At 37.9% G+C, this 23,908-nt stretch overlaps 1 pseudogene across 1 annotated transcript in view; it reads right to left on the bottom strand.

Annotated features, from left to right (window-relative positions):
- Positions 1 to 15,089, bottom strand: part of LOC311602097 (non-histone chromosomal protein HMG-17-like) — a 62,030-nt pseudogene extending 46,941 nt beyond the window's left edge. The window contains exon 1 of the transcript in view: positions 14,974 to 15,089. The product of the transcript in view is annotated as a non-histone chromosomal protein HMG-17-like (transcript). The remainder of the gene's footprint in view (positions 1 to 14,973) is intronic.
- Between the last annotated feature and the right edge of the window lie 8,819 nt (positions 15,090 to 23,908).

The raw sequence follows: 23,908 nt of genomic DNA, 5'->3' as shown, positions 1-23,908 counted from the left end.
CTTTCTCAACCAACAGAAAACCAAAACAGGGTCTTAGGCAATGATTGAGCAGCTCAAGTCCTTACAGTGCAATCAAGAGAGCCCAAAAACCCCTGCGGAATTCAATCCCCAGAATCCATGAATATTCCAACTTAGTCATAGAATCCTGCCTGTAATTCCAACCTTGGAAGGAGGAGACAGGTAACACGCTGGCTAGTAAGAATATCTCTATGGGCAAATGTTGGGTATAGTTTTTTTTTTTTTTTAATGAAGTGGAAGAGTGGTTTTCATGAACTATCTGATCCAAATCCAGTTAACTTTGCATTTACATGTAATTTGTGATAGGTACATTTTGGGCTAAATTTCCCTTCACCACCATCCCCATCCCTGCCCTCAGATTAAATAATCAAAGCATCACTAGACATCCTCACTGCCCCATGCATCTCATAAAGGGCAATGTTTTCCATGGACTAGACAAGAGCAGAGGAGAAATACATCTGACTCTAATTTTGAGGCTCAGAAATTTTTTTAGAGTGATTGTTTTGCTGAATGCATCATATTCTGTAGTAAAAACAGCTCTTTTGATTTATAAGGAAGTGTTTAGTTAGAGTTTGAATATGGGATTCTTCTGTTTATTATATTAGTAGCCTAATATTGCTTAACATGTATTAGAAGGGGTTTTTGCTTTATATATTTGCTACAGACATTTTATCATATGATATTATAGAAGCATGATGTATAATCTATAAGAATTAGAAAAGCAATGGAGACTTGGACAATCTTATTTAGTCCCTGGGAAATCCTCAGGCCAGCCACCCACACTCTTTCCCATATAACTCATAGTTTTTCTCATCTTAGAAAATTACTTAACAGTTACTGTAGATTTACAGACTCTCAGACTAATGCATAGTTCATTTGTAAAACATATTTCTACATGAAATTAGGTGTGAAAATATGTAAGGATTTTTGTAAGTTCTGAGTTTATCTAACTTTTATCCTCTTCTCAAGATGTTATCTACAAGTCATGTTATAGAGACTTCTAAGTCAGTTAGACATGCACCTGGTGGCACAGGGTACAGCCTGTGTTTCACACATGTTTGAAGTGAAAAGAGCCACATGCTTTAGAATTTTCTTGGCTTACTTTGTCCTAGGCTGTCAAACTCTCAAACAATCAACTAATCATTTACTTCAAAGTACATAATCCTTGTCTGTGCATGACATAACCTGCCCGAATCTCCCTTATGTGGTGTCTATGAATAACATTTACTATTGTGTCAGCAAACATAAAATCTAGATTACCAAAAGAGAGAGAAAGCCCCTTCTCCTCATCATCATTTTTACTTTGTTTGGATACTGAGTCTTTCCATGTGGCTCAGACTAGACAAAAACCTCAAAATCCTCTTGCCTTTGCCTCTTGAGGGTCAGAATTATAAGTGAATGCCACTCAGCCTGGACAAAAGGCACTCTTAAACTCACAGAAACCTAGAGTTTCCAAGAATACAGAATAAGCTACACTGCTCTAGCTATAAGACCCAGAGCTCAGCTGCCCTCTCAGGTCAGTACTCAGTTTTGAATGAAGCTCTATAAACGTATAACTGGAATAAGTCCTGATAGAGTAATAAAAACTAGCAAGAGACTAAAAACACTTTTTAAAATTTTTCCCATGGAAATAAAAATGGAATAATTTTATAACATAGTTACTAAGAAACAAGCACCTAAGTGTCACTGATGACTTAGAGATACATCAGAAAAATTTTCTGATCATTTGTTTAAAAAGGACTGACTAGTTTGGTCATTCTCTGCAGGCTCCATGGTTTTCTGAATCAAATAGCACACCAAACATTTTCTTAGTTGGCCATTGGCTTTGGGTTATCAGTTTAATTTTCTTCATGACTAAGTAAAGAAGAAACATAAAAGTTGAAAGATGGTAGAGTGCCATACCTAATTATTTGCAGTTTGTTGGTAACTTTATCCTTAATGAAAAAGGACACACAAAATCTTCAAGTAGTATAAAAATCTATTGCACATACATTCTGAGAATTCTATGATATTTTGCATAATAATTGACATTTTCATTTGCATGTATACGAAAGTTAAAATAGAATCAAATATTAGACAGGAAAATAACAGGTTATTTTCATCTGGACATATATAGACATGCTGGTTTGTATTTTATATTTTTCAGAATGGTGGCTTATTTTCTAAAATTTTCCAAATAAATAAGCACTCCCCTTTTCATTGACATACAGCAAAAGCATAACATAAAGGTAGAGAAAATGTAGAAAGAATTATTCAGTAAATGAGACTGGAACACATGACAAACAAAAGATTTTCTGGAAAAATTAACTTAGGTATATCTGATGCCTTATATTGAAATGATGTTAAGATTTAAACATTACATGTATTAGAACACAGAGATATTTAATTTTCATAATCTTAGAGTGAGAAATGACTTCCTAAAGATAACATAAAAGTGAGAAGCTATAAATGATTGACAGCTGTGAATATATAAGTATCTTAAGTATTTATATATACTGAAAACACTATAATTGAACTAAAATTCAATGTGAAGTGGGAGAAATTGTTACATATATTTCATAAAATAATGTGTTTCATATAATACGACACTAGTATATATAACCCACAGAGCATTATAACATGAACAAATGAATATCATCATAGAAAAGTAATGAAACAGCATAAATAATAATTCACTAAAGAAGTTAGAAAGTGAGATCCACTAGAATAAAGACAAATCAACGAAGCTTGTCAATCCATGCACCCTTGTAGTTTTAGTGTACTTAAAAAAAAACATTATCTTTTGGTAGTGGTAGTAGTGGTGGTGATGATAGTGATGGTGGTGGTAGTGATGTGTGTGCACATGCACCAAAGTGCAATACAGTTGCCTGATGCCCCTAGAGGCCAGAAGAAAGAATCAGATCAGACCCCTTGGAAGTAGAGTTAGAGGTTATGTGAGCTCCTCAATAAGGATTCTGGAAACTGAATTCTGATGTTCTGCAAGAGCAGTATATACTCTTAATCACTCAGCCATCTCATCAGCTTCCTTTTCAACTTTATACTTTAAAACTTTCAAATACACAGATAGTGAAAGAAGTGTAACATAAAGGCATGACTACAGTATACTTACCACTTTTTAAAGAATTTAAATATTCATACTTCAAGCTCATTTGAATTCTTCCTCTAAACATTTCCTAGATATAAATATATAAATATGTGTGCTTACCAAGATGACAAGCCATACACAGACACAATGGAATATAATTCATTTTTAAATTATAAATAACTCTCATAAATTAGAACATCTAAAAGAAACGAATAGATGTCTTGGCACATGGGGTCTAACAAAATTAAACCAAGAGATGTAAACAATTTAAATAGATCTATTATGAACAAAGAAATTGCTTCAGTAATAAACAATCTTCCAACTGAAAGCAAAAAATGCCCAGGCACAGATGGAATCCATGTTTAATTACATCAGACATTAAAGAAGAAAAATACCAATGCCCATCAAAATATTCCATGAAAGAGAGAGGGAAAGGATGCTACTAAACTCTGTAGGATTAGATTTTTCAAAACCTACCTCCCTTCTAACCCATTGACCAGAAGTAGGGGAGAAAGAAGGTTAGTAGGAAAAGAGAGTTGTGGACCTGTTTAGAAGTAGTTCCTTGGGGGCAATTCCACTCTCTTTGTTGTCAAGATACCAGAAGTCCAGTCCCATAGCAAACACCAAAAAGCAACACAAATCAGTAGTGGCTGCACGATCCAGCAGAAACAGCAAGGCTCCACCAAATCGGCATGAGTCATTGGAAGCAGGAATGATCAGCCAGAATCCCAAGAAATACCAGTGGAGCCTTGCATGGAATGGCAAAAGTGTCATCTCACTGTCTGAGGGGTTCTATTGATATTCTTTCTAAACATCATGCACCCTCTCATGTGTCTGTTTTCAGTATAACATCACATGCTCTCTCACAAGACAGCTTCCAGAAAAACATTAGGTGCCCTCTCAAAAGACAGCTTCCAGAAAAACATCACATGTCATAACAGAATTTTTAAAGAAATCAAAAACTTCCACTTCAAAACTCATTTATAGAGATAATAATATTACCTTGATATCAAAGTCAGATAAAAGGACACGAAGGACTGCAGAGATGACTCCGTGATTTAGAACACTTGCTCATGCTGAGGACCAGGGCTCAGTTCCCCACACTCACATGGCAGCTCACAACCTTCTGTAATTTCAGATTCAGAGGATCTAGGTCCTTTTCTGTCTTCTGTGGATATTGCATGCTCATGATACACAGACATGCATGATGATAAAACACCAATATGCATAATAAAAACATAAAAAATTCTGTTTTAGAAAATGTACATTAAAATGCTTGCAAAACAAATTCAGCCTCTCATCATCAAGATCATTAAAGATAACCAAAATGACTTCTTTGAGGGATGAAAGAATGATTCCACATATACAGATAATGTGATACAAAATCAATATTCAAAAAATTGGTAGCTTTTCTTTATACCAAAAAGCGAACATGCTGAAAAAGAAATTAGGAAAATAATCCCACTTATAGAAATAAAATACTTAGAAAATAAGCCTAACCCAAGAAAGCAGAAGTTTTCTGCATTGAAGAATTTTAAAACACTGAAGAAAGAAATTGAAGAAACTAAAATTTGAAAAGATCTCTCAGGTTCTTGTATTGACAGAATTAAAGTAGTGAAAATTACTATATTACCAAAATTGATCTACAGATTCAGTGCTATTTCCATAACAATCGAAATGACATTGTTATCAAAAAAAGAAAGAAAAACTACCTTAACATTCATATAGAGGGGAAAAAAAAGCCTTCAGATAGTCAAAGAAACCCCTAGCAAAATTACAAAATACAATGCTGGAGGTAGTACAACATCTGATTTCAAGTTGCCCTCCAGGGCAATAGTAACAAAAGCAGCATTGTGCGAACACAAAAACACACTCAGAGAGCAATGGAATGGTATACAAGACCCCCAAATAAACCCATACTTCTACCGATACCTGGCTTTTTACAGTGATGCTAAAAAAAAAAAAACATATACTGGAGAAAAGACAACATCTTCACCAAATGGTTCTGGGAATGGAGATGTCCACATATGTATAAAGATAAAAATATATTACTATCACTAATTGTGCAAAAATCAGCTCAAAACGGATTAAAGATTGTAACGCAAGAATTAAAACTCCAACACTGTTGGAGAAAAGCACAGTAAAAGCATGGCAAAATAAAGGCACAGGAAAGAACTTTCTGAAAAGGGCTCCATTAGTTTAGGAAATGCTGTCTAGCGTTGATAAATGGGATTGCAGAAACATTTAAAGCTTCTATATGGTGAAAGGATCTGTTAACTAAGTGAAGAAACAACCTACAAAATGGAAGAAAACGCTTATCTCACAGAGGATTAATATGATAACTATCTAGAACATATAAAGAATTAAAAAAGAAACATCCTCAAGCCAAATAAGTCAGTAAGTAGTCTAAATAAATGAACAGTCCTTAAAAGATGAAATACCAATGACTAATTAGCATGTAAACATTATTCAACATCATTAGCCACCAATTTAATGAAAATTAAAATTGTATTGAGATTTCATCTCACCCCAGTCAGAATGGCTGTCAAAGAAATAAACAGCAAATGCTGGTAAAGATGTGGTGGAAAGGAAATTCTTCTGCATTGTCATTGGTAACAAACTGTTGCATCTACTGAGGAATCAGGATGGATGTTCCTCAAAAAACTAATCAGAGAACTATCGTATAACCCAGCCATGGCACTCTATATTCCAAGGACTTTAAACCAGCATACTACACAGATGCTGGCTCATCCATGTTTATGGCAGCATGATTAACAATAATTCAAATTATGAAATCAACCTAGGTGTCCATCACCAAATGGATTCACAAAAATGTGACATATAAACTATTTTTATTCGGTCATGAAAAATGAAATTATAACTTCTCCAACCAGAGACCATTATATTAAATGAAGAGCCAGATTCAGCAAGACAAGTATTGCATGTCTTTTCTTATCCAGGGCTCCTATATTAAATATAGATACACAAACCCACACAGACACACAGATACACGCATACACACATGTAACACATATGACATGAAAGGAGGGAGCCACTGGAAACAGAAAGGAAGAAAAGGAGGGGTTAATTGAGAATGCTTGTAACTGGATGGCTTTGCTCTTTGAGCCTTGCGTTTTTTATTTTCTGTTAATGCACATGTTAAGTTGAAAAAAAACCATGGGTTATTTTAGTAAATCCATACTGGTCTGAAAAGAAGAAAAAAAAACATAATGATAAAATGACTCTTAATGACATCCCGCTATACTCACAGATCAGTGCCTTGCTCAGCAATCATCAGAGAAGCTTTCTCCTGCAGCAGATGGGCGCAAATACAGAGATACACAGCCAGACGTTATGCAGAAAATCAGAGACCTTGGAACACTCAACCCGAAATGGGATGTCTCCATCAAATCCCTACCCTCAGAGCCCAGGGAACCCCAGTGGAAGAGGAGGCAGAAAGAGTGTAAGAGCCAGAGAGGATGGAGGACACCAAGAAAACCTCTAAATCAGTGGTTCTCAAGCTTCCTAATGCTGTGACCCTTAAAGACAGTTCCTCATGTTGTGCTGACTCCCAACCCCCCAAAAAAATCCTTTTGTTACTACTTCATAACTGGAATTTGCTACTGTTATGAATTGTAATGTAAATTTCTGTGTTTTCTGATGGTTTTAGATGACCCCCGTGAAAGGGTTATTTGATCATCACAAATCGGTCTCAACACACAGGTTCAGAGACACTGCTCTAAATCAACATAAGGAAAGGTCATATGAACTCACAGAAACTGATGCAGTATGCACAGGGTCTGCACCAGGTCCTCTGTAATTATCGTGGTTAGTGTTTATATGAGAATGCTGTGTACAAACGAATCTTGTGCTTTCTTGGGCTTTTCTCCATCTGTTTGCTTTGTCCAATTCCAATGTGTTAGTTTTTGTTTTGTCTTATTATGTTTTATTTGTTATATATTTTTTGAATGAAAACTTAACCACTAAGGTAAAGGTTAAAAAAAAAAAGCTGTCGAAGATAGTGGCACCAATCACACACTGCATCTGATTAGCAGGAAAACCAGGATTGCACAGCGACCTAAAGACCAAACGGAGAGTTACAAAACACCAGTGCTGCTGATTCCCAGGTGATAGGGATCCCCATTGTGTGGGGGCATGGGTGGGTCCAAGCCCTGGCCACCTAGCTAACCCACAGAAAAATCCCAGGCCACATTAGCTGCCATCTTGGGAAGGACTGTGGGATATCTGTGCAGCTTTGGGCTCTCACCACCTGTCTACTGCTTACCAGATCTGGGACAGGGAGAAGACAGGCAGAGCTGAGTCCTGACATTGGACACAATCCACATTAGCTGCCTCCCGAGAAAGAGTAGGGGGCACCCAAGCACCATTGAGCTCTGATCTTTCTCAGCTCCCCCAGCAGCTTGGTGGCCTAGCCTTTCTGTGTCAAAGAGCAGATAGGAATACCCCTGCCATCTCAAGAGGGTCTATGAAACTTCTGAGCAGCGTGGAGTTCCAATTTCTCTCACCCCAATCCCTGTTGCTTACCAGCTGGGAGCATACCTTGTGGCCAGCAGACAGCAGAGCTGAATCCAGGCACCGGCCGCAATCCGCATTAGCCCCCATTCTATGAGCGACTTTAGGCCTTGGTCTGTCTCTGCCCACCCGCCTGAAGCATACTGCTCAGATACAGATAAGACACAAAGCAAAGAGCCTGAGCAGAGACCTTCTTGGGCCACAGTCCTCATTAGCTGCTACCCTGCTAGCAGCTTCTGGCTCTGATCTCACCCTGCCCACCTACAGCCTATTGGCCTGATCCACCTAGGTCACAAAGCAGAGACCTGTGTGAGCCACACCTCACAGTAGCTGCTGTTTTGTGAGCAGCTTTGAGCTCTAATCTCTCTCAACCACCCAGCGGCTTACCTGCCTAATCCAACCAGGCCACAGAGAAGATAAGCACAGCCCTGTCATATCAAGAAGGCCTGTAGATCATACTAGCAGCTTTGGGCTCTGGTCCCTCTCAACTCCCCAGCTGCTTACCCTCCTGACCCATCTGGGATACAGAGCAGATAAACAAAGTCGAGTCTGGGACAGACCAGGACTCACATTTGCTGCCATTTCAAAAAGGTCTGTGGAACACCTGAGCAGCTTGAGTCTCTCACAGCCCCCCCAGCTGATTACTAACCTAGCCCATCGGGAACACAGCAGATAGGCAGAGCCCTGCCATCTCAAAACGGACTGTAGGGCACCTCAGCAACTTTGGGCTTGGAAATCTATCAGCCCACACCTCTCCTGTCTGACCCAACTGGAATACAGTCAGGGAACCCAGCTGAGCTGGGTACAGGCTCTAACACCCACTGTCCCAACACCCTGAGGAGGCCTCAAGAAGCCCTAGCAAACAACTTTTGGCTTGGAGCTCTCTTTACTTCCTCCCAACCTGCCTGGCCAACATAGGACACAAACAGCAACCTCACTGGAGGAACCTCTAGGCCTGCTAACACCAGAGACAGCCAGATGCCTAGAGGAAAGTCCAAGAAGACTAACAACAAAACTGAGAACCATATAACAACCCAGGAAACCAGTGATCCTAACACAGCAAGCCCTGGAGATATGAACACCCACAAAGTGCTAGGAGAAGACTTTAAATCCAAGGTGATGAAAATGACAGAAGCTTTGAAAGAGGAAAATAAATCACTCAAAAAAAAAAAAAAAACTCCACGAAAATACATTCAAACAGATGCAAGAATTGAATAAATCCTACAAAGAACTACAGGAAAATACATACAAAGAGATTAAGGAATTGAATAAATCCTATAAAGAATTACAGGAAAATTCAATCAAATGGGAGAAAGAAATGAATAAGACTATTCAAGACCTAAAGAAGGAATTAGAAACAACAAAGAAAACACAAGCTGAGGCAACCTTAGAGTTGGAAAACAGAGAATAGGAAGAACAGACGCAAGCCATGCCAACCAAATACAAGAGATGGAAGAGAGAATATCAAGTGTGGAAGATAAGATGGAAGTTATCAATACATCAATCAAAGAAAACGTTAAATGAGCCTTGAGCTCTTTGGCACAGGAGACAACTTCTGAACATAACACCAACAACTCAGGCCCCAAGATCAACCATTAATAAATGGGACCTTATGAAACTGAAAAGCTTCTGTAAGGTGAAGGACACTGTCAACAGAACAAAAAATGACAGCCTACAGACTGGGAAAAGATCTTCACCAACACTACATCTGACAAAGGGCTAATAACCAAAATACATATAGAACTCAAGAAATTGAACACCACCAAACCAAATAATCCAATTAAAACTGGGGCTCAGAACTAAACAGAGAATTCTCAACAGAGGAATATCGAATGGCTGAGAAACACTTAAAGAAATGCTCAGCATCCCTAGTTATCAGGGAAATGCAACTCAAAACAACTCTGAGATTCCATCTTACACCTACCTGAATGGCCAAGATAAAAAACTCAGGTGACAGCACATGCTGGTGAGGATGTGGAGAAAGGGGAACATGCCTTCATTGCTGGTAGGAGTGCAAACTTGTACAACCACTTTGGAAATCAATCTGGTGCTTTCTCAGGAAACTGGGAATAACTCTACCTCAGGACCCAGCCATACCACTCCTGGGAATATACCTGAAAGATGTTCCACCATACAAGGACATTTGCTCAACTATGTTCATAACAGCTTTATTCATAATAGCCAGAATCTGAAAAAAAACTAGATGTTCCTCAACTGAAGAATGGATAAAGAAACTGTGATACATTTGCACAAGGGAATTCTATTCAGCTTTCAAAAACAAGGAAATCTTGAAATTTGCAAGGAAGTGGATGAAACTAAAAAAATTATCCTGAGTGAGGTAACCCAGGCCCATAAAGACATTCATGGTATATACTCACTCAAGGCAAATATTAGCCACATAATACAGGTTAACTACACTATAACACAGAGACTGAAACATCAACATAGGCCATGTACGAGGTAGACGTAGGACCTCTGCTCTGCTCAGATGTAGCAGCACAGTCACCTTGTGGATCCCAAAATGTGGAGAGTAGGGACTACTTTAGAAATATACTCTGGCCACAGAACTTAGATCACTTCCCTCTGTCAGGACAGCCTTGCCAGGCTACAGAGGAAGAGGTTACAGGTAGTACAGATGAGACTTGATAAGCTGAGGTCAGATGTTAGGGGAGGAGGACTCCCCTTCCTGAGTACTAAGGGAGAGAGGGAGAGGGTATGAGGAAGGGAGGGGGGATTAGGAGAGAATGAGGGATGTGAAGAATTTAAACTGCAGAACAAGCAGGTAACTTATATTACTAATCCCACTATATGGGAATAGTTCTGAGACTGTCTGAGACATGAATGCTTAGGCATAGATAGTGTTTCTTATTGGCTGCAGAACCCCTATGAATTACTATTAGATGTCATTCTTTATATGGAATGAATGAATATTTACAGATGTCTTTTTTTTCCTGCTCATATAAAGAGCACAAAACGAGCCTTAATTGTTCTGTAGATCACAAACACCTTATACACTTATAATTTTAGGACTGTATAATGCTTGTGAGAAACTGTATGCTTTCAGAACAAAAGAACCAGACACTGGGATCAGACCTGACAGGATGCATTCCTCTCAACATGCTGGACACTGACATCCTATATCCTTCATGTTCCAGCACCAAGTGCTTCAATTGCTGCTCCTCATCAGAATAAAACAGCTCCCAGGACACTTTCAAAGAAAGCTTCCAATCTTAATTGGTCCATCATTTCAGACTGTCCCACACAGGACTCTAATTAAGCCTGGAATTTTCAACATTTAGAAACTGGACCACAAATGCTATTCCTAGCTTGTTTAACCATTTCTGCAGTTGTATTTGGGCCCCCATAGAGGTATTATTGTCCCAAATCAGAGGGAAGAAACATTAAGAAAATGACTCCCCACTTCCTTTACAGGGGTCAGGTAGGTTTTTTGTTGCTTTCTTGGGCTATAGAGGGTTATTATCAATGGGAGCTGGTTATAAGTTATTATTGGTCTTGTTCAGAGAGAAAACAAAGTTATACTTAGCGATGTCTCTCTTTTCCTTTATCTTACATTCTTAGGTTTGGAGATAGGGGTTGAAAAGAAAAAAGGGGGAATACAGAAATACATAGGGAAGATAGAACAAAAAGTAGATTAGTGAATCTACTCCTCAACTTAATGCCTCAATTGTCACTCACAAGGTTATTTTTAATTTTTAATTCACTGGTATAGAATTTTGTATATAGATGAAAAATAAGTTTAATTCTAGATACAGTGGTATAGAATTCAAATGTAAGATTATTTTTCACAATACACTATATGTATTTCTACTCTAATATGAGGTATTGTACCCATATAACTCAATTATAATGCAAAGTTTACTTCCAATGCCTTGAAAGTGCTATTGCAAGCTGTTTAGTATAAATAAGTTATACAAGCTAATTGAGTTCATTTTTAGTTGATCAAATCATGGTCATGTCAATTGCTAGTCTACTTTTATCACAAGAATATACATCTTAGGTACAACAGATAGATATGATTTTACAGAAAGGTAAGGTAGGATAGTTAGGTAAGGTCTTCAAAAATACCAGAAACATGCAGAATGTGGCATTTAAAATGTTTTTATTATTTTAAAGATTCACTGACAATGAGACAGGTTAACTCCTGGCAACACTCAGCTTACCTCAACGAGGATGATGAGCATCAAAGAACCTCCTTATGGAAATGGTTTCAAATATGGCAAACAAGCCACTGGCCAAAATGTCTTCATTTCTACTACTGACAGAATTCTGCCTAAAAAATGGGCAAGCTTGGATGCAGGCATAGCCAACAGCCAAACTCTGCCAAGACAGGGTAACCATGTCCTCAATAATTCCTGCCTCAGAAATATATCTGTCAGATATATTCAGCCAGAAGGCTGAAGAAGATGCTCCAACGTTATAGAGAGTTTTGGGTGACTGTTCAGACAGCAAAGTGTCTCTGTCATCTTCTCATTTGGAAAGCTGCTAACCTGAACTTCCCATATACTCGGGTAATCAAGTTTATTTCTTCTCAAGTCTCTGGTGGGGTTGAAGACCAGATAGTTTTGTTTTACAATGAAGCTTAGTTGTTTAGGGTCTAAGATGTTTTTAGGTCTAGATTGATGTTTTAAGTTGATAGAGATGAGATATGATAGATCTTTACTTACATTCACAACTTTAAACTTACCAAGATTGGAAAGATATTTTCTTCAAGGCTATCAAATACAAATAGCCAAAACACTATGAATGTAATATTTATATAATTCCTGATTATTTCATGGTCCTTGCTATAGCTAGTCTATTGTATACCTGTGTAATAGTATAAATGTAAAAAATAAAAAAATGTTTAATTAATAAAAATATCTCATGATAGCGTATCACATTAACTCAGTATTTAAGAAGAGGATCAACAGGACACCCCAAGACATATAGGTCTGATTCAGAGGACAGAAAAGTTTTGACTTTCAGATACCAGGATTGATTGCCAGTTACCCAAAGTTTATAGATTGTCAGCCATATCTCGGGGAAGAATGGGATTCAGTTTTCTTAAAGACAGGGAGAGGGCTGAAGCCTGTGAACCAACATCAGCAGACGTACAGCTTTCTGGGATTATCAGTGAAACCATATCTCATTCTGTTCTAACCTGTGTCTCTAGGACCAGAGGTTCAGGTACACATCTGTGTCTTCTTTCAATTACCAAACTCAAATAATGAAAGGGAGTGTACTTAGTCTAGAAAGCAGAGGATAACATCAAAACTTTGCTTGTAGAGGCATAAAGAGGCAGTGCCTATCCATAGACTTTACGGTCACTCTGGTACTTTTAATCAAGACTTAACCATACCCAGAGAAAGTCCAGAACAGGATTCTTGAAGATCAGCTCATCTCTTCAGAGACCCATGGAAGCAGGAGTTCAGAGTAAATGAAAAGTTTATTGTGTGGAGAGAATCACCATTCAGACTAATTGGAAAGCGAAATCACCCTTTAGCATCTTCCCATTCTTTCCTGGAGCACTGCAAGGTGCAATAGGTGTAAGGAGTCCTTTCCTTAATAAACAATCTCCATGGGCATTTCTAAAAAAAAAAAAAAAAGTCATGTATACTTGCCAGGAGAGGGAAATAAGCTTTCTGTAATAAAGTGACACTGAGTACATCAACCACTCCAGGGCAGGCCTCATGTTCAGGAGTAGTTAACCAACATATAATGGATTCCACAGTTTTGTGTGTGTGCTTTCATTTGGTTATAGTTTGGTAGTTTTTTTTCTCTTTTTGGGTGTGGTTTATTTAGTTTTCTTGGTTTGGGGGGGTTAGTTGTTGTATTGGGTTTTTGTTTTGTGAGAAAGAACTTAAAGTTGGGTAGGAGGGAGAGGATGTGGAAGGATCATCAGGAAGGTGAATTGGGGGGGACACTTGTTTTTTTTAAATTATTTTTTCTTTATTAATTTATTCTTGTTACATCTCAATGGTTATTCCATCCCTTGTATCCTCCCATTCTTCCCTCCCTCCTCTTTTCCCCTTATTCCCCTCCCCTATGACCATGTCCCCTGGAAGGGGAGACCTGGTGGCACTCAGAGGAAGGACAGCAGCTTACCAAGAAGAGACTTGATACCCTATGAGCATATACAGGGTGAGGTAATCCCCCTCAGGGACACTTGTTAAGTACAAAAGTTTAGTTATAAAGATTAATAAGTAAAAGGATGAATAAATGGTGGCGCACGCCTTTAATCCCAGCACTCGAGAGGCAGAGGCAGGCAGATCTCTGTGAGTTCAAGGGCAGCCTGGTCTACAAAGAGAGTCCAGGACAGCCAAGGCTATGCAGAGAAACCTTGTCTTGAAAAAAACAAATAAACAAAACCATGAGTAAGTTTTGGATGTCTAATGCGTAGCATAGTGATTATAGATAACATATACCATTTTGTATACTTAAAATACTATAGAATCTAACTATTCTCACCATTACAGGTAGCTATATAAATTCAAGGCTATATTAATCATATTCATTGTTATGGTTGTCCACAATGTATACATATACTGAGTCATTTCATACATACATATATAACCACATTTTATATTATTGTTTTGCAATTTAAAATTTTTTCAATTTAAATAAACACGTCTTTTCAAGAAACATTAAATATTCTCCAAAATAAATACTTATGCCTTAATATATGTTTTATCCATAGGTCACAATTTTCATAATGTATACCCTGTAATATATTGGTTATTTTCCTATCTTTTCATGGTGAAGAAAAGCAAGAGATAGCAGTGAACATCTACGTATCTTTTGGCTCTATACAATAATATCTTGGGTAAACTTAACACTGGGAATTAAGAGGTTAAAAGGCATGTACATTTTACCTTTTGCTTAATCCTACCTTTGAGATAAGATTAATGGCAGGCAGCTCTGTAGTTTACTTTAGAGCATTACCTTCAGAGAATGAGTAGTTAGTTCCTCCATGTAAATAAAGCTATTAGATACCTGGAAGATGCTTACTTTGACACCAAAATTCTTAACTACTTAAGCTACAGAGTGTTTATCAATGACCTGATAGTCAACACTGCTTAATAAGTTTCTGAGTAAGGATTCAAGTTGTAGTGTATGGTTATCTGGGATATTTGCTTCCAACATTGAATGACGCCAACATCTTTGCACCTAGGCCCTTGGGTGTAAAGAAACCCAGCATCCCCTAATTTTTCCTTTCACGTGTGCCTCTTCCCACTTCAATAACGTCAATTATGTTACAAGGTGGACTCAGGGAAAGGTGATTAACAAAACTTCTTAAGTCATGGTATATATCCAATTCAAAGTCAATAGAATCTGACCTGCGGCCATTTAATTCCAAAGTTGCATACTGTTTTCTAGAATCTGGTTCCATGAACTTTTCAGTTGACACTTTTTCATAGGCACTTTTCTCACACTGCCAGATGTTATTAATCATATCGAATGATATGATTTAGGTTTTGGTTATGCCTTATAAAGATCCCTTTTATTATTTGCCTTGAGTCAATTTTTCCCCCAAGACTAAAGACTCCAACCAAAACAAGGAAGTATTGGAGGGAACAATGCTCTGTCCTGAACAGTTTCGCTAGAGCATTCTTTCCAGTAATTGTCTCCCATCATGTATTAGCTTGAAAGCTCTGTGCGTTTGTTCTGTAAATTGGAGTGTATGTCCCTGAAATTGACTTATAAACATAGTCTGCAGACCACATTTTATGGGGGAGAAGGAAAAGATGACCATAGAGCAGGGAATTATCTGAACTGGTAGCATGACAGATACTTAAATTCACTCAAACTCAAGCATCAACTGGGTCTACCTAATCAAAGTGAAGTGGAGAATTACAGCAATTTGAGATAATTCAGACTAGCAAAATCTACCCCCAAAAACCTTTCACGTAATTACATCAATTATCTAATTGAAGCAAATCTTCAGGGATTAGGGCTTGAATTATTCTTATAATTGATTTAATTTTCGTTTAGCTTGTGTATTAAAATACACCCACACACAATCTACCTTAAAGCTTCATATTTAGTGGCTAGCTAATGCAACTCCCATCTGCCATAATTTGTCACTTGTGGTTTCCTCCTGTTGGCATATTCTACCTGTGATGTTTTATTGGCATAGTCACCAAGCAGCTATGAAGGGAAACATGTATCTTTCTACAACTTAAATTATATACTTAAGTACTGCTTTTTGAAACAAGAAATCAAATATTCCTACATTTCTAAAAAGACTTTGTTCACTGATTTCGTTTCTTGTGTGTTTAGCATGTTTTAGGAGAAGCTAGGAATACTTAGTTGGAGAACTTATGGTGACAGAAATTTATTTTCTTTTCAAGAAATTGTTAATATATTGTCTCCTTATAGAATTGAAAAGACTCTACACTGAACCAAACTTAAAATTCTCTACTTAACTGAATTCTCCAAATTAACAAGCAGTAAGATCCAAAACTTAGAAACTTATTTCTCTTAAAAGAAATAACAACTGAAAAAAGTATTTTTTCCTACTTTTTCCCTAGTACTGGCAACTTTAAAAGTTCAGGATCATTGACAACTTTTCTCTTCAGACATTGCTACTAATGGGTACATGCAGAGTACTCAATCCAAACTAACAAAAACAGAAGACTAGTAATAAATTATTAAATGCTAGGATGATGGTGAGAGGAGAAATGAAAGAGAAACCAGAATAATATGCAACAAAACATGGTATAAATATTTCCCAGCACAGGGAGGGAACTACAGTTTATAAGGACTATTGTATGACTCCATGAAGACCAGTCATAAAGGAGTTCAAAGACTAAACAAAAAAGATATGCTAGAGAGAGAAGAAGTAATGACATTGATTTGGTCAATTCTGACCAAATACTAGACAATATACAAAAGTCTTGAAAAATCCCAGAGTGCCTCATAAATAAAAAAATAATAATAATAAAATAAAAATACCACAGAAAGATACCCACAATTTAAAACAGTATAGTTTAAAGTGGTGAAAGAGGAGGATGAGGTGTGGAGGATATATGCTCAGTATACAATATGAACTTGTATGAAAATATTCTTATAGAAAACAATACCATGTGAAATGAATATATACTATGAAAATTATTTAATACATTATAGAAAATTGATAAAGTATGTTGCAATTTTCATTAAGAAAAGAAAAAGACATAACTATAATTTCTCAAATGGATTTTTAAAGTCTGTAGTCAGGTATTAACCTAATTAATCTCTAAAATATGAGATTCTAAATAATTTTAATTATACTTTTTGCATCTCATTTTTATTGGTTGTGATAATGAACTTTTAAAATTCTACAATAAAATCCACTTTGTCTATGAACACAAGCGCACATGCACAGATAACTGTTGGAGTTAAGTCATTTAACAAGTACTTCGTGAAATTGAGCTGGACACTGGAATAGAAAATAGACATAGCTTTTGTCCTTAAAAGATGCCAGATTGAGAAGAGACGTAAGTTGGTAAATTTCAACTGAGTCTGAGAGTATTCTGAAGATGTAATTGGTTATAGGGTACTGAGGGTGCACATAGGAGGACCCCCAATCCATGCTTTAGTTATAAAATTATAGGATACTCCCGAAAGGTTATAAACAAGAGTGTAAGCACTATAAGATCATGGAGCTTGAAAGAAATATTAGGGAATGGGACAGATGGCAAAAGCAAACTAAGGAAGACCAATTTCCAGGTGCTGTGGTGGTCCAGGCACGAGAAAATACAATGCACTATGGAGTAATTGATGAATTGAGAAAGTTATTAGATCGAGAAAGACTAAACACAATTTATATGGGAAGGGAATGAAGACACAGAGAGATATATCCAAGTGGACTTACTGAATCTTGCATGAGATAACTGTATCCATTGTGGTGTCATTCACCACACAAGACATACGGGAAGGAGGAGCTAGTTTGGTACAGGTAAAGAGATTAAGTTCAGTTGGGATTGAAAGAGTTTGAGATAAGGCAACAGTAATTCAAGTAGAGGTCTAGTCGAAGACATTTGGCCATACGAGACCTAGACTTAAGCATAAACAGAACATGGAGGGATGAATCCTCAGTATATAGCTTGCTAAAGCCATGGATGGGGGCAGATGACACATTCCCAAGGGAAGGCATATAGGAGAGTACAGACATGAGAGTCTCAGGAACAAATGGAAGGGATACAGTTATATATATATATATATATATATATATATATATATATATATATATATATATATATATGAGAGAGAGAGAGAGAGAGAGAGAGAGAGAGAGAGATTCAGAAACAGAAACCCACAAAAAGGCAAGTGAAACCAGGGAAATGAAATGGAAAAAAAAGTCATCTGATAGAGTCAGTGACTTGATTTGCTGGCAATTACCAGTCTCCATATATAAACAACTTTTTCTTTCTTTCTTTCCTTCCTTCCTTACCTACTTACTTACTTTTTTGTTTTTGTTTTCCTAGACAAGGTTTCTGTGTCACCTTGGCTGTCGTGGACTCACTCTGTACACCAGGCTGGTCTCGAACTCACAGAGATCCGCCTGCCTCTGCCTCCCAAGTGCTGTGATTACAGGCATGTGACACCAGGACCCATTTCTATTTACTTTTTCTATATTCATTTTCTTAACCTTTAGTATAATAAAACATGGGAAACTGCTTTTATGTTGTTAGGGTTAAGTGGGTAAATGCAAATTTTTCAAAAGCTCATGGCATAACACTTTACAATGTTAATCATAAAGAGACAACTTCTTACGCCTTTGATGTGGGAGAGACAGAAGCGAATGTGTTTTCTGCTTTCTCAGATCACTTAATAAAACATTACTTATTAATAGCAAATTGCCACTATGTAAAATAAGTCTCTTGAAGTTATTCCTCTTCTCTACCTGAAATTTTGTGTCAGCATCTTCCAAATCTTTCCTTGATCTGGCCTCTGTTAAAAAAATCTTGATCTCTGTTACTATTAGTTTGGGTGTTTCATGCTTCATAGAGGAATAAAACCAATCAGTGCTTATCTTTCTGTTCCTGTTTTTTTTTTCATTTAGCATCATGCACAGTCTCACTGATATTGTCACAGAAGATGGAATTTCCTTCCTTTTAAAGGCTGCTTATATTCCATGTGTGTATGTATCACATGACTATTCATTTAATTATTGATGGACATAATGGCTGCTTCTATATCGTGGCTACTATGAATAGTGCTGAAATTAACAAATTGATTTTATATCTTTGTATGTATGCCTGGCAGTGGGATTGATGGAATATATGCTTGCTTGCTTTTGATTTGTCTGATAAAATTTCAAATACTTTTTCCAAAATGAATTATTCATTTTGTACCAAAAGGCTGGGTACCTTTGTGCCTACATCCTCCAAATCTTTATAACAACATTCTGGTGGGTGTGAAGTGATATTACATTGTTTTATGATTTCTTTTTATGAGACATGATCTCACTATGTAGCCCACACTGGCCTCCAATTCACACACTTCTTTCCTCTCTCTCTCTCTCTCTCTCTCTCTCTCTCTCTCTCTCTCTCTCTCTCTCTTTTTCTTGAGACAGTGTTTCTCTGTGTAACATTGGCTGTCCTGGACTCTATTTGTAGACCAGGCTGGCCTCGAAATCCCAGAGATCCCCTTGCCTCTGCCTCCCTGAGTGCTGGGATTAATGGCATAAGCCACCACACCCAGCTCATACACCTCTTGTCAGCTGACCCAGTCGGGATAGTACCAGTATGTGGCAGATATGTGCCTCACTGTTGTTAAGATTTGCATTTCTTGCAAATCAAAACAACTCTGAGATTCCATCGTACACCCATCAGAATGGCTAAGATCAAAAATTCAAGTGACACCACATGCTGGCGAGGATGTGGAGAGAGAGGAACACTCCTTCATGGCTGGTGGGAATGCAAACTAGTACAGCCACTTTGGAAATCTATCTGGTGCTATCTCAGAAAACTGGGAATAGGGCTTCCTCAGGACCCAGCTATTCCACTCCTTGGAATATACCCAGAAGATGCTCCAGCACACAACAAGAAAATTTGCTCAACCATGTTCATAGCAGCCTTATTCATAATAGCCAGATCATGGAAACAGCCTCAGTAGAAAAATGGATAAAGAAACTGTGGTACATATACACTATGGAATACTACTCAGCTATTAAAAACAAGGAATTACCTAAATTTGTGGACAAATGGATTGAGCTAGAAATGATCATAATGAGTGAGTTAACCCAGAAACCGAAAGACTCAAATGGTGTATACTCACTTATATCTGCATACTAGCCCAAGGGGCATGTCCCATGAAAGCCTTCACTTACCAGGAAACTGGGACAGAGGGGAGGACATCCTACTGGGACTCTAGATGAGAGAAGCATGGGAGAATAGCAAAGTAGAAGGACCCAGAGGGTCCTAGAAACCTACAAGAAGAACATTATGATAGGCAGATTTGGGCCCAGGGAGAGCTCAAACTATGGCACCAGCCAAGGACAATACGTGCCGTAAACTTCAAACCCCTACCCAGATCTAGCCAATGGACAGGACATTCTCCACAGTTGAGTGGAGAGTGGGGTCTGACTTTCACACGTACTCTGGTGCCTCATATTTGACTATGTCCCCTGGAGGGGGAGACCTGGTGGCACTCAGAGGAAGGACAGCAGGTTACCAAGAAGAGACTTGATACCCTATGAGCATATAAAGGGGGAGGAAATCCACCTCAGTCACAGTCATAGGGGAGGGGAGTAAGGGGAAAATGGGAGGGAGGGAGGAATGGGAGGATACAAGGGATGGGATAACCATTGAGATGTAACAAGAATAAATTAATAAAAATTAAAGAAAACATTTGCATTTCTATGATGATTAGTGATGCTGAGGATTTCCCACAAGTTTTTTTGGTCATTTGCATGTGTTCTTTGAGAAATGTCTTAGAAAAGGTCTTCGCCTCTGTCAAAAATTGGTTTATTTACTATCTTATATGAATTGTCCTTATGCATTCTGGACATTATCCCTTTATTATACGTATGGTTTAAAAATATATTCTCCCATCCTATAGGTTGTTTTCTCATTCTGTTGATTTTTGTCCTTAGCTATGCTTGTGTCTACTGTTTGTACACTTTTTTGTTGCCTACGCTTTGGAGGTCAAATTAAATAATCATTGTAGGTGCTAAAGGGATGGCTCAGCAGTTAAGATTTGTGTAGTACTCTCACAGAGATTCCTATTTGGTTCTGGTACCCATATCTAGCAGCTCACAATCATCTGTAACTCCAGATCCAGGAGTTACGTCATTCTCTTCTGTTTTACTAGGACACTGCACTCATATGCACACATACATGCACCTGTACATGTGTACTGACTACTCCACTCATCCAACAGACTTGCCAATTCGGAGATTCAAATTCACAATAAGTTATTGAGGTAAATGTCCATGTTGATTGTCTAACACAAGTTAAACTTACAGTTAAGAACAAATAAAGGTGCAGAGCTATTGATTTATAAGAAGTGATGACTTAGTGTGAATGGCTGGCACGCGAATGGCTACTCACAGGACAATGCAATCAGGCATTCAGTAAATGTGTAAACTATTGCTATTGTTGAGTCCAAAATGTATGATGGTTAACTCCATCTCCAATAGTATACACTTAGTCTATTAGAGACTCCTTGATGCTTTGTGAGCAGGACAATGACTTGGTTTAAAAAAAAGATAGGAAAACAGGGGTAGGGGACATTTCATTTCATCACATCAACCATGTCACCAACCCTCCTTCAGGACTTGCCGAACTCATATTGTAGTGCATCAAACATTTGACAGTAATATAAAAAATAGCCCAAGGGGCATGTCCCACGAAAGCCTTCACTTACCAGGAAACTGAGTCAGAGGGGAGGACATTCTAGTGGGACTCTAGATGAGAGAAGCATGGGAGAATGGCAAAGTAGAAAGATCCAGAGGGTCCTAGAAACCTACAAGTGGAACATTATGATAGGCAGATTTGGGCCCAGGGGTCCTGCTCAAACTAAGGCACCAGCCAAGGACAATACAGGCGGTAAACCTTAACCCCCTATCCAGATCTAGCCAATGGACAGAACATTCTCCACAGTAGAGTGGAGAGTGGGATATTACTTTCTCACATACTCTGGTGCCTCACCTTTGACTATGTCCCCTGGAGGGGGAGACCTGGTGGCACTCAGAGGAAGGACAGCAGGCTACCAAGAAGAGACTTGATACCCTATGAGCATATACAGGGGGAGGTAATCCCCCTCAGGAACAGTCATAGGGGAGGGGAGTAAGGGGAAAATGGGAGGGAGGGAAGAATGGGAGGATACAAGGGATGGGATAACCATTGAGATGTAACAAGAATAAATTAATAAAGGAAAAAATAGCATTGGCATTCTTGAAAGATAGGCATAAGCGGAGAGAAGATAGATACTCTATGTTGATATAGTAGTGCACGCCCACAATCTCAAGATTTAGAATGCAGCAGCCAAAGGATTGCCTCAGGTTCGAAACCAGCCTACTTAACAGAGTGAGTCCCAGGCTAACCAGGGCTACATAGTGAAATCCTATATAAAAAAGAAAGAAAAAAAATGAAAAAACACTTATACCATCCTATTCATATTTCTATTATTTTTTAGATACGCATATTCTGAGCACCCAAAGTATATGCCCTGTAACATAGTAATGATTTAGGCAAGTGGCAGCAATGAATTTTAAGTAAATTGTATTGCTCATATTTGATAATTATTATTATAATTAAATATCATAAGATTCCTATAGGTCATTAAGTAGTTATGTATAGCAGATTATTATGGCTACCATGTTACACAAAAGTAGCTAAAATCCAAATTCCTAAACTAGGGCAATTTTAATGTGTGAGGGGCAAGTAAAGAGAGATATGTCAGAGAATACCAAATAGCAGCACATACACAGGATGGACAAGTTGAGAATAATCAAAACTATCCTAAATATTTGAAGTCGGAAAATTCATACCTACATATTTCAAAACTTGTAGCAAGTAAAAAATCAAGGGCATATAGGGCGTGAAGCTACAGCAATCCTTGCCTAGAGTGCCACAAAGCCCTGATTAATTCCCCAGTACTGCGTAAACTGGGTGTGGTGCTACACACATGTAATTCCAGAATTTGGCAAGTATAAGCAAGAGGATCAGAAACTTCTCATTGTAAAGTAAAGGTACTATTCAATCTCATAAGGAATTCAAGACCTACCTGGGATACAGGAGACTGTCTCAAAAGAAAAAAAAAGTGACACTTTAATACAGCTAGACATACAGATCAATAGAATCGAATTCAGTGTTCAGAAGTAATATCTCTCACTCTCAGTGACTATTTGTTTACATAGGTACCAAGATGATTCAAAAATAAAAGAAGGATCCTTTCAGCAAACAGTGCTGGAATGGACTTGTTTGGACGGTCAACAACAAAGCTGGACCTCTGTACCCGGTCATATTAAAAAATTAACTCAAAAATGTGTCAACTTTCTAAATAGGAATCTATATCTTAGAAGAGACTATGAGAAATAAATTTTTGTGACCTTAAGTTAACAGTTGTTTGTTACATATGACACCAATAATCTAAGTTAGGAAAATAAAAGTAGAGAAATTAAATGTTACCAAAATGAAACACTTCTATGCTTCAGAAAAACACCATTAGTGCAGTTGCGGGAAGCTGGGTGTGGTGATAAGTGCCTGTAATCACAGAATTCAGCAAGCTGGTATAGGAGAATCGTGAGTTAAGAGGCCAACCTGGCTTACACTTTGAGAGTCTATGGGAGAGTGCACAAGGCAGTGACAGAACGTCTTTAATAATGACAGAAAACACATGTAAAACACTTGGCGAATGAAGGGATGAGAGTTGGGAAGATTGCACACTACGGAGTCACAATCCCACAATGCAATTGACAGGCTTCTATGTAGTAAGTAGGACTCCAGGCTTTAAGAAGCAGTCTGCAGTAGGTGGGAAGACCCTGCTCATTGGAAGCAGAGGTAAGGCACTTATCCAAGCACATGATTGGGCTAGAAGAATGACAGTACAAGGAAGACTCCCAATAGTGTGAAAAATCCAGCATAAACCAGTTTCCTTGTTAGCACCAATAACAGTTTGAGGAGTCAACATCCTTGAACATGAGTACTTTAGGTTAAAATACACATTTATTGAAGAGTGTTCGTAGTATATGCCTATGTCCTAGCGTTTGGGAGAGATGGAGGCACGAGGTCCAGAAGGTCAAAGTCATCTTAGCTAGCCTTAGTTCAAGACCAGCTCGGG

This window comes from Acomys minous, assembly GCF_964271855.1.
Source record: "Acomys minous genome assembly, chromosome: 7".
In the NCBI taxonomy this organism is placed as follows: Eukaryota; Metazoa; Chordata; class Mammalia; order Rodentia; family Muridae; genus Acomys; species Acomys minous.
Note: the sequence above shows the minus strand (reverse complement) of the source record. Positions and strands in the feature narration are given on the sequence as shown.